The following is a 12,089-nucleotide window of genomic DNA, read 5'->3' as shown; positions in this document are numbered from 1 at the left end:
AGACTTGCCACTGTAAGGATGGATCTCCAGGTGGGAAAGGCTATGGAGCTGCAGCTTCCAAATTTCTTCACTGGTGGTTTTGCGTTTTGGTACAAGTCCTGTTTCTGGAAATGAGCTTTGGTGGGGTTTGGGAATTGTCCATGTGGTTCCCAAATCCCATGGGAGTACAACAGCCTTACCAATGGCTGCTGAGGAGGGGAGATGGTCACCTCCTCCTCTTTTTTGCTGTTCCAAGGGGCCTTGGGCAGCACTGTTGGGTGAACTTTTAGACACAAAGCTGAAACTTTTCAAGCAACCACACAGCAATTGTAGCAGACACCTTATTTTCTGACTTACCAGGTAGATCCAAACCCCAAAAGTGGGACCAGATCTCCCACTGGTGAGGAAGTAACCTCATTTACTGAGGGTGCCTTTCAAATTATACATTGAATGTGGAAGGAGGGAGTTGGAAAGAAATTTCTGAGGATATTTTGATAACACCAAAGTGCAAAGAGCCACCATTTAACAGAGACCATTTTTGCCTTGGGGTGTCCCATGTACCTCCCTCTTTTTCCTTTTCAAGCATTTCCTTGGAACTCGTAGACGTCTGGGTTGGAAGGGACCTTAAAAATAATTTCAGGACATTTGGTAGGGTCATGATTTCTTCTGGTGATTAATCCATAGGGTTTCTCAAGAGAAATCCAGGCCTGACATGTAGATCAGGAGCAAAATGCCAGAAGGACCTATTGAAATGAACCCTGATCTTGGTGATCAGAGATCTTGAGATCTAACGAGTCAATCAGACAAAAGATGTGACCCCAAAGACTCATGGAAAATGCTTTGGAGAAGACAATGAATTATCTGCTTGCGTCAGCTACGTAAAGTGCTGAATCAGGTCAAAGAATCAGTCATCATTAAAAATATCACCATTATTTTTGGTAGGGACTAGAATAAAAATATGCAGAGAGGAAAAGAATTAAAATACATTTCTAGAAAAGTGTGTGTTATCAGCAGCTTGACAGCCAGTGGGAGAAAATGGTACAGATTAGAGGCAGAAATCTGGGAAGTGAGGCAGAGGGAAATTAGTAAGAATACGCTGAAAAACAGTAGGAACCCGACACAGTTTTTTCCCAGCTTCTGGATTGGAGCAGCAGCTGATTTCCACAATGCAGGAGTGAACATGGAAGTGCAATAATCTGATACAGATGTCCCAGCAGCGAGTGAATCCTTGGTTTTGACAGCAGTTCTCTGGAATTCAGGAAATTACTGTGGTTAGATGCTAATGCTTTCTCCTGCTTTGCTTTGCTTTGCTTCCAGGATGAGGGAAAATAAAACATGAAAAATGAACACAGATGTTATGGAAAGCTGAGAGGCTGGTCATGGAGTTTGTTTTTCCCTCCTGATGTTTGAAGCCGTGTTTGCTGGAGAAAGTGTGAGGAGCAAATGTTTGCCTTAAGTTCTATTTGTTTATGGAGAATATAACAGCCAGTTCCTAGAGCCAAGACAGACCAGAATTCAGGTCCTCACCATCCAGGAATGCTTCCTCATTCCAGATAATTCCAGGTATTGGGGTTACATTAGCAGAGTGCTGAGGGGTCAGGAGAGAGGGTGAACGTGAGCAAAATTAGCATGAATTATTAGCTTGTTGAATCCTAGGGAAATAATTTGTTTAGGAGAGCTCTAACACCCAGTTGTGTATTTTCAGCACAACAATATATGAAAATCTCTTTGTAGAACAGTGGCCCACCTCTGATCACTTCTTATTTTATGAAGCACTTGGGTGCAGCACTGTACTGGTGAGAAATTCTGGATTTTCCTGCAGAGTGGACACATTTTGACAGTGATGACTGTGGCACAGCTGCCAAATTATGATTATCTAAGGTTGGATATTCTTTTGGCTGCAGGTTAGCTGTTAAAGCAAAATTCAGCCAAAATTGCCAAGAAATGCATTAAAGGAGAGCAAAAGGGCTGGTGAGGATACCAAAGACAGAGATAAATGACAGAAGTTGTGGATGATCCATCCTTGGAATTGTTCTAGGCCAGGTTGGGTTTGGAGCAACCTGGTCTAGTGGAAAGTTTCCCTGCCCATGGCAGGGGTGTGGAATGAGATGGTCTTTAAGATCCTTCCACACCAAACCTTTCTATGATTGTATGATTCTGTGACATCAACTCTGTCTCTGCAGGAGGAGAATGCACCTGGATACTCTGGTGAGAGTTTGGGTGGTAAATACTCAGCAGAGGATGCAGGTGTGTGACCACCTGCCTGCTCCGCTCCCAGGTTCTTTCCTAGGCTGTTGTCACTGCCACAGAAAATTCCCCAGACTTTTTTTGTCATCCCAGCAAGGCCACTCTTCATGCTCATACTGGGGGAAGAGGAGGAGTGAGGCCGTTGCATGTGATGATGCACTAATCTCATCCTCACAGAATTTCCCATGAAAATGGAATAATGAAATTGTTGGGGGAAAATCAGAGATACAACAACCTGCTACTGGCCAAGAAGCAGGACTCAGATAACATGTACAGCAGATTTCTGGTCTCCTGAGTTTCCACCAGGATTCAGAGAATCCCAAGGGTTGGAAAAAGTCTCCAGCCTTTGAACAAACACCACCTGGCCAACCAGCACTGGGTGCCACTGCTCATTTCTCAAACACTTCCATGGATGTTGAAAGCAGCCACCACCTCCCTGGGCAGCCTGTCCTACCCTTTCTGGAAGAAATTCTTCCTGCATTTATCTTTTTTTTAATGGTATTGATGCAATGAATCTTAAAAACACATGGAGTTGACAAAGAAGGGACCTGATGGCAAAAATCAGTGTAAAAAAACCCCTTAATGTTCATAGTTCAGGTAAGTGTTTCTGAATCATTCCATGGGCATTGGCTAATTCTTTAAAAGCAATGAGCTGGATTCATGAAGGAGAACCTAATTTGGATTTTTTAAACAGCAGCTTGAAGAGCTGAAGCTCAATGTGGTGAGAATGGTGTGATACATGCAGCTGGAGCAATGCCTTCAGGTGTGTCAGTTCAGGGACTGAAGGAATAATCTCCTGTCACACAAGACACCTAAAAGTGCTACAGACTCTTGTCTCTGTAATAGGTAATTCCATAAATACCTTGGATTTCTATGAACCAGCCCAGAGCTCAATAGGGTAAAACAACAAGCACCACGAAAGTTTGCAGTGGAAAAGCAAACACAGACCATTGTGGCACTCCATAAATCAGGAAATTCTGGACTGGTAGACTGAGGGAATGGGCTGGAGGATGTGTCATATTTTCATGCCATGTTCTGGCCCTCCCTGACTCTGTACAAGGCAGACAATTTTAAAGTCAGCTTCAGGAACATCACCAATGGAGAGCCCATCTCAACAAAGTGCACATATTTGATGCCTCCCTGCCCTGTGGTGGCACGTGGAAGGAAGGGGTTGTAAAGAAAATCAGAAACATTTTGCACATTTTCCCACAGTTAAAGACAAAGAAACAAAGGGGTTAACCAAGATCCTTCAGGGAAAGGAGCCAAATTTTCTGTCTCCACATTTAGATTTCCTGGGCCACCATGGTCCCAGTTGCCCCTCGAGGCTGCAGGTTGTGAAGTCTGAGAGAGCTGAACTTTGGTCACCTCAGCAGGGCTCTGTTAGGACTGACATTTGTCACTGACTTGTGCTGCCCCTCCCATGCCCTGATCTACCCCAAACCATAGTCTAGGACAAGAGTGATGGGCTCAGTGGGTGCTCAGCTCCATAAGCCAGGCTGAAGGAGGGGAGGGGAATCTGGGACATATTTCTGGGAAGCAAACTGACAGATCTGTCCCAAGGCTGAGACAAAGGGTCTAAAGCTCTTATCTGAAATCTGCCTTGGTCCTCTTTGCTTTTCTGGCCACAAGCACTGTATTTTCCCATAATGACTGGTTCAGGATCACCAGACTGGTTAATGACCTGGAATAATTTCATAAGAGATGAACCCAGACTGGGATTCAGCCAAGACACATAAACGGTTCAATTACCTGATTAGGGGATGAGCTTAAGCCAATTTGCAAGCAAAAACAAGGTCCCTGGGATTTAAGTCAGTTCTTATCGTGGTCATCATCTCAGGACAAGAAATGTAAGAGAGATGAATCTCCCTGTGGTTGGCAAAGATTAGAAAATGTGTTGTTTCCTTCTCACATGACATGCTTAATTCCTAAGTATCTGCTGGACAGCTTGGGTGGATTCTTGCACTGCTGACTCTCCCAAAGTCAGCAAAGGAAGGTTATATCCTTGCAAACAATGTGCTCAAAGCAGCGTGCTCCTATTAGGAAAAGCTGCACAGCTGAGGGATTTGCTTAATTGGAGCTTCTCTCCAGAAACTGGGCTGGCTTCTCAGTGGCAGATCGCAGTGATGGTCATGGAATCGAGATGTGTAGCCAGAGCAAGACATGCCAGGGTGTGATACAAACTCGGATTTCTGGGATGTTCATCCAAATGCTCTTACACAAGCTGACCAGTGCTGGCTTATTAATTTTGTACATGTGTATTATATTCTTGCTTCTAAGTCTTGGCAATCACCATGAATCATTACGGACATCCCACACAAAGAATATTATTTTAGCTAGATGCATTCAAATCAAGGAGAAGAAAGGAGCATGGTTCGCCTGAAACACTCAGAAAACTGCAGGATTTTATCAAAATTCACTCTTTGTTTAACAAAAACTGGTGGTAAGGCCACAGGTTGCCCAGAGAAGCTGTGGCTGCCCCTGGATCCCTGGAAATGTCCAAGGCCAGGTTGGACAGTGCTTGGAGCAGCCTGGGAGAGTGGGAGGTGTCCCTGCCCATGGCAGGGGGTGGCCCTGGATGATTTTTAAAGTCTCCTCCAACCCAAACCTTTCTATGTTTCCATGACATCTTCGTCAGGTGCCAAAACCATCTTCCAGCTCTCAGTGTGAAATGCAGCTTTGAATCAATTTCTGGAAAATTAGCTGAATTAATCACAGTGACACCTATTGGTAATGAAAGGAATTCTTTGACATCTCTGGAGAGGAGAGTGCAGCAGGGTGTGTAAAGAACCTGGAAAAGCCTGGAAATTAATAAGCCCTAATTTTTGATGGGCAGCTAAAAAAATAAACCCAAGCAACCAAACAAATCTAGACAAAGAAAAAAAGATGCTACAATTTTTAATAGAATAGGTAGAAACAGACTGAGAACATGCAGAAAGAGGAGAGTCTGGATGAGACTAAATCAGCATGGATGAGCCTTAGGAAAAAAGAGCAAGATATTGATGATAGTCTTCAGAAAAATGCATTTGCTCAAATGGAAGAAGCTAAGACTCAGAAGGGAACTTTTTAAGCTGAAAAATTGTGGAGAACTGGCAATGCCTTAGGAAATTTCCATTAAAGGAAGACATACAGACTATTACAACATGGAAAACGGCTCAAGGAAACTTACTTGTCAGAATTAACATTACTGAAAAGAAACAATAAGTTAGACTAAAATGGGAGAAAAAAAATTGCATCGAGAAGGTGTTTCAAGGCATCTGGACTTGACATCATTCACCTTCATGTGTTATTGATGGTAACTGGAATAACCCACAGAGTTATGGAAAAGACCTTTGGGAACATGGGGTGGAGCTGGGGTGGGAAAAGAGTTACAGGGTGCCAGTCTTTGGAAAGAACAATACAGAGACAGCATCGTTCCAGTTTTCAGAATAATCTTGAAATAAATCCTCACTCTGTAAGTGTGAAGACAACAGAGGGATGAATAAAAGACAAAACTTTTAAATTTTTTAAAAGACAACCTATGCTGAAGAATTTTAAATTCTTTTTTTTTTTTTTGACAAAACAGTAGGCCTGAAGGATTGGAAAAAAAAACTCCATAGATATTAGATATGACTTAGGGTCTGGACATTATTTACTAAATAGTGTCCTAAGCAATTTTGAGAATTAAAGATTAGATAATTTTGCTATTTATTGTACTGGAATTTGACTGAAAAATAGCAAAGCATTCATAACTATTCTCTGAGAAATATCAGACCACAGTGATGAATTAAGGAACAAAAGCATAAATCTCCATAGGGCAGGTACCACTCAGCAATTTTTATTAATGAGTTAGAAATTCTGCAGTATGATCACATTTGCAATCCATGTGCACAGGCAGAAGGACAAGACTGAAATCCAAAATTGTCTGGATTGGGAAAATCATCATAAAGTCAAGTTCAGTAAGGCCAAATGTAAAATTCTAGCCCCAGAAGGAATAATCAGCTGGGTGATGCAGGAGAATGGATGAATGACAGCAGCACGGGAGGAACATTTGTCAGGAATTCTCACTGCTGTGAAAGAGGAAAGTACCCTGCAGAGATGGGAATGCACCAGGCTGTAAATAAAAATCAATCAACTTCATAACAACTATTTTTCTCTCTTAAACCATTTTAATATGACATAACACTCTTAAAATGTGTGTAATCATATTGCTGTGAATCTACTGGAAATTATTTTAATATTTCCACAGTCTATGATTTTTCAGGGTTGGTGTATTCTTATTACCTCTTCTTAATTTTTTAATTTGGATAGTAACAAAAAAAGGAGCCTAGAGAGGTAATGGGAAGGTTTTCTAATTATATGTTTGATTTTGGCACAGAACTCCTGGTGACTTTGGTCTACAGAAAATTCCTTGTTTGTGATGAGCTCTTCTGTTAATTCAGAAAGGAGATGACAGAGGGCTGTGCATGGTAATGGGTGACACACAAGCAATTTTTGGCTGGTAAGCTGCTCTCCCAAATTCTGGGTGGTGCCACTTTTCTACAAAGGGGACCACAGACAATTCCAGGTGAACAAGGATTTAGAATTTAGGTACTGTGCCACATTCATTTGACCACATTTAAGTCCTGGGAATGAGGATGTCTGGCAAACACACTGGTATTGGCTGGGAGGGTTCACCCAGAATTTCATGGAACCATAACTCCAAGTTTTAGGTTGGAAGGAGCCTCCAGAGACCACCCAACCCAACACCCTGCTCAAAACAGGTTCCACTAGAGCAGGTTGCTCTGATGGCTCTGGAACAACTCCATGGAGAGATAATTGCTGTTATCAACTCTGTTTTCCAGTGTTTTTTAGAGGGGATGAAGGGGTGAATATCGAGATCAGTTTGATTCTGTGATAATCCTCAAAGGCAAAAATTCAAACGATACAAGCTGAAGATGCTGAAAAGAATGAATTGCAAGTGCAGAATAATTAAAGAAAATTAAGAAAAAAAAGTGGGAAGCAAGAGGGAAAGAGTTAATTCCCCTTTTGTGCAGATTTCAATATGTACAGACAAAGAGATAACAGGGTGCTAATGTCCCGAGTCCTTGACTGTTTGGATTGGCAGGAGCAGCAGAACCAAGTCAGCTATAGTTAGATCTTGTTCCTACATGTTCAGACAGCTCTGTAAAAATGCAGGAATTTAAGGAGGGGTGAATCCTGCCAGCTCCTACCCAGACATGTGAAACTGCTGAGTCCAGCTCTGCTACCTCCGTGAGGAAAATTTTCAAGACCCTGTGCCAGGCAAGCCCCTTAAAGAGACTTGTCTGTGATCCTTGCTCAGCAGCCTTTCCAAAGTGTATCCGATTCCCAGGCCCTCTGGAAACCTCACCTGGCATTAATTCCATTTGTGTTTACAAATGCTGTAAATTATAGGTGTCACATGGACTGATAGCTGCAAAAAAGGGCTGTTATTTTTCATACTCTATGGTCAGAAATAACGAGCCTGCTCGTGGGCCAGAAAGCATGATTTCCCATTTGGAAGAATTTAAAGAATTAATTGTTTGGCAGAACAAATGTACTTGTAAAATTAAGTGTCAGAACACATTTTGCCCTTTGATTCCCTCTAAAATTCTCAGATAAACCAACTTAACCCAGATACACAAATCACACACATCAGCTGTCCAGCAGGGAAAAAGGAATGCTATGCCTAAAGGAATAAATACTCTGGATTTTAAAGGAGATGAAGCAACCTGAGTTGTCTGAAATAGTTTTTGATCCACAAACAATTAAAAAATATTGTAAACAAATTTTTTTTTTTTTTTTTTTTTTTTTTTTTTTTTTTTTTTTTTTTTTTTTTTTTTTTTTACAGGTTTCTCCATAGTTATTGAAAATGTTGTGCCTGGAATTCAAGGGGAGTTGGTCAAGAATGACATACATACATCCATTTCTAATCCAGAAAATATAATGAAAATTTGGCAGAACCTGAATTCAGTAGGAATCATTCCTGCTCTCCAGCACTGTGCTGAAAATCCCAGCAAAGCATATAAAGAGGATTTGTGTACTTACCTCTATATATTTATGTATATATTGAAAAAAAATATTAGTTTGTGTTGATTGATTTGCAATAGATTGCTTCAAGCAAAAATATTTTTTTTTAGAAACTCTGAAGCAAAAAGGCAGAAGAGGAACTGGAATTCACTGAGATCAAGAACTCTGACAGCCATATCACACTTTGGGAACAATAAATATTCCCAAGACAAAGAACATCTTGTTTCTGGGATGTGTCCCCCAGTTTACAGCTGCAGCAGATATATCTATACATGTATGGAGAGGGACTTCTTCCAAGAGCATGGAGAAACAGGACAAGGAGGAATGGGTTCAAACTGAAAGAGAGTAGGTTTAGATGGGATATTGGGAAGGAATTGTTCCCTGTGAGGGTGGGCAGGCCCTGGCGCAGGGTGCCCAGAGAAGCTGTGGCTGCCCCTGGATCCCTGGAAATGTCCAAGGCCAGGTTGGACAGGGTTTGGAGCACCCTGGGATAGTGGGAGGTGTCCCTACCCAGGAGGGTTGGAATTGGATGATCTTTAAGGTCCATTCCAACCAAAACCATTCCATAATTCTTTGATTCTGTGATATCTAGGAGCAGAGAAAGTCTCCAAACGTGGCAGTGCTAATAAAAGCTCCCCCAGGCTGTTCATTTGCTGATGTATCTCTAACCTGGCTCATGCTGCAGGAGCTGACACGCTGCCTTTTGCTTTCACTTATGAAATCATTGCTTGATCTGTGTGGTTCCAGTATGGAACCACCACAATGACGGCTGCATTTAGACACAGATCAGAGAGTTTTCTCACAGCTCACACTAATCAGAGTGGTTAATAAGGTAGTGATGGATGAATCAGGTGCTAATAGCGCCTGCACTGTGATTGCAGTTTGGTAATTTGGGATTTTATTTGCATAATCACCCCGTGCCAGCCCTGCTGCACTGACACTGATAGAACCTGCAGCAGCCCCAGGAGAAAGCTGATGGAGTTACTGCAGGACAACGTTTGTGCTGACTGAAATGCCTTTCAGACGTGCTGAAAACCTCAGAGCACTGAGTCAGGACACACAAAAAAGTGAAGCACATTCCTTTGAGGGCTTTCTGCTTTACCCCAGAGTTGGTGTCCCAGATTGCAAGGCAATGTGTATTCTATTTACCATCTGTCAGAGGTGGGGCAGTTCTCTTCTGTTCTTTGGGCAGTTTTCTTTATCTCTTCCATAACCAATCCTCCCTCCAGGAGATCTCTGCTGTCCATGGGCCATTAATTATTAATTATCTTCAGTTCATGGGCCATTGAGTGTCCCTGCATGGCTGATCAAATTCCATCATCCCACTGGGAGATGCTCTGCCCAGGGCAGGAGCCAAGCATTCCTACCTGGATAGAATCTGAGATTTTGGGACACCAGAACAGCCTTTCCACTGCATTCCCAGAGGAGCAGCTGCCTCTTCCACTGGATCCTTTTCTACAGGATCCCTGCTCCAGCAGAACCACATCTGACACTCCAGGAGGGCTGCAGCCACAATTCCAATTGGACTGCTGCCACTACTCTGACCCACACAGGGTGTCAGGTTGTGTTCTGACTCTGTCAGTGCTGTTTTGATTTACTGCATTGTTTATTTTATTTTTATTTTCTTCCCTAATAAAGAACTGTTATTTCTGCTCCCATATTTTTGCCTGAGAGCCCCTTAATTTCAAATTTATAATAATTCAGAGGGAGGGGGTTTACATTTTTCCATTTCAGGCGAGGCTCCTGCCTTTATTAGCAGACACCTGTCTGTCCAAACCAAGACAGTTGGTCATGGGGTGCAATTTTAGTGCTGATGGAGATGTTGAGTTTGTAGCCTGCTGAAAGCACAGTGGGGGTGATGGAGAAAGTGGAGTCAAAGAAAAATAAAATATGATGATCTGGGTTTCTGTAGTGGCAATGAGGATTTTAAAAATGTGCGGAGTTAGAAAAACACTCTATAAACATTCAGAGATCTCAGCAGCTCTTAGCTCCTAGAGCTGGATAGAGGGAGGCAGGGAAAGGCTGAAGGTCTGGAAATCAAACACAAAATATGATTCTGTGCTTGCATTGGTGTAGGTGAGAACATGGGAGGAGGAAGAAGATGAGACCAACTTCTTGTTTGGCCGGTGAAGAACAAGGTGAGAACAAGTCAGAGTGTCTCTCTTACATTTGACCTCCCATTTTTTGCACAGTTTAGGATGTTTTCTGTGAGGGGAAGGAAAAAACATCTTTGTACATGTAGAAGGAGTTACAGTGGAGTTTTTTACAAAGAAGTTACAAGGCTCACTCAGAAAATACAATTGTGGGCAGTTAACAGGCTGGAAAATTCAAAAGAGCTGCAAAAACATGTTTGATTGTGCAGCAAACAAAAGGATGGAGAATAAAAAGTGATAACAAGCTGCTTCTTTTGGTGCAGTCTGCCTTGAATTGTTGGGTCCCTTATAAGCTATAAATAAACTGCACATCTTGGTAGAGATCATTGTGTGTAACTGAAAACCAAGAGAGATGGTAAAAAATACACATAATTGGAATTACAGCAACAGGAATGGGAGCTGTGATGGTCTGGAGCACTGGGGCTGTGATTTATGAACATGACCTGCAGAAACTCCAAGGCCATGCATGTCAGAAGTGCCTGTGAAGTGCCACCATGCTGGGTTATGTCCACAAATTCCTTTCAGTTCCTAAACTGGAGTCCATCAGAGTGGAAACTGAGGCACACATTGCTTTTTCTCAGAAATCAAATCATAGAATCACAGACTCATAAAATCATTAAGGCTGTAAAAACCTGAGGATCATCAAGACCAGATTTCAACCCAGCACCACTGTTCTCACCACTTAGCCATATCCTCCAGTGGCACATCCACACCTTTTTCAGCAATTCCAGGGATGGTGACTCCATCAAATCTGTGACTATTGCTTTCATTTCCACCACACTTTGTTGCCAATTCCTATGGCAAAGAGAACAGGAATATTATTAATAGAAAACCTAAATGCTAAAAATTAAAATTGAAATTTATTTAGCTTTTGTTCTCTCTCTCTTTTTTTTTTTTTTTTTTTTTTTTTTTTTTTTTTTTTTTTTTTTTTTTCCCAGAAGAATGACACTAAAGACTTCTGGATTCACCAGAGCTGTTGAAGTTTCACCCAGCATCTGGCACCCTGAGAACACTTGTGGCATCCTACAGCTTCCAGAGAGGGATTAATTCCTGTGCTGATTGGTGGCTGTGGCATGGACCAACAGGGGAGATGTCAACACCACTTAACTATTAAAACTTACAAAAATTACATTATCTGGAGGCTGCAGCAGGTGGAAGGAAACCACCAAGATTTCTCACCTCCATCCTGCTTGCAAAAAACTTCTGTGGATCTGTTATTACTCCACGGGCACATCATTTAATCTGGCAAACTGTAATCACACCAATATTAATTATACATAATGATTCAGTCAGGCAAAGTGAAACCTGGCCACAAGGGAGATATTGGAGGTGATGTACTTATTTTTGATGTGCATATTAATGTGCTAACTTTAAATCTAAGGAACATTGTTTGACTGGAAAAACACTCATTACTAAAATTAGGCTGAAAGTTATAAGGCAGGAGAGATGCTGAATGATCTCATGTGGCAACAGTGATTTACAAACATCCATTATTAAAACCAGAAAGAGGTTGTGTTTCAATACTTTAATTAATTCTGCAGGCAGTATCTGATTCAGTTGTATTAATCTTCTGTTTGCTTGTTTTCTTGACCTGTTGTGAATGGCACAGGAATTTATTAGCATTTGTCATTTACACCCGTTTATCAGGGATGCCAAGGTGATAGAGCAACTGAGGTAACAGTGCTGGGAGGGGAAGAGAGAATA

At 41.8% G+C, this 12,089-nt stretch overlaps 1 long non-coding RNA gene across 3 annotated transcripts; it reads left to right on the top strand.

Moving 5' to 3' along the window:
- The first annotated feature begins 8,881 nt into the window (after positions 1–8,881).
- On the top strand, positions 8,882–11,514 carry LOC135300148 (uncharacterized). Of its 3 annotated transcripts, XR_010362038.1 has the most exons (4): positions 8,882–9,117; positions 9,256–9,393; positions 10,309–10,370; positions 11,324–11,514. It is a non-coding gene; the product is annotated as an uncharacterized LOC135300148 (long non-coding RNA). The 3 variants fall into 3 exon arrangements; XR_010362037.1 differs by lacking the exon at positions 9,256–9,393 and having other exon boundaries at positions 8,882–9,064; XR_010362036.1 differs by having other exon boundaries at positions 8,882–9,393.
- The last annotated feature ends 575 nt before the right edge of the window (positions 11,515–12,089 follow it).

This window comes from Passer domesticus, chromosome 4 (assembly GCF_036417665.1).
Source record: "Passer domesticus isolate bPasDom1 chromosome 4, bPasDom1.hap1, whole genome shotgun sequence".
NCBI classification, from domain to species: Eukaryota; Metazoa; Chordata; class Aves; order Passeriformes; family Passeridae; genus Passer; species Passer domesticus.
This window is presented reverse-complemented; position numbering and strand designations above follow the sequence as displayed.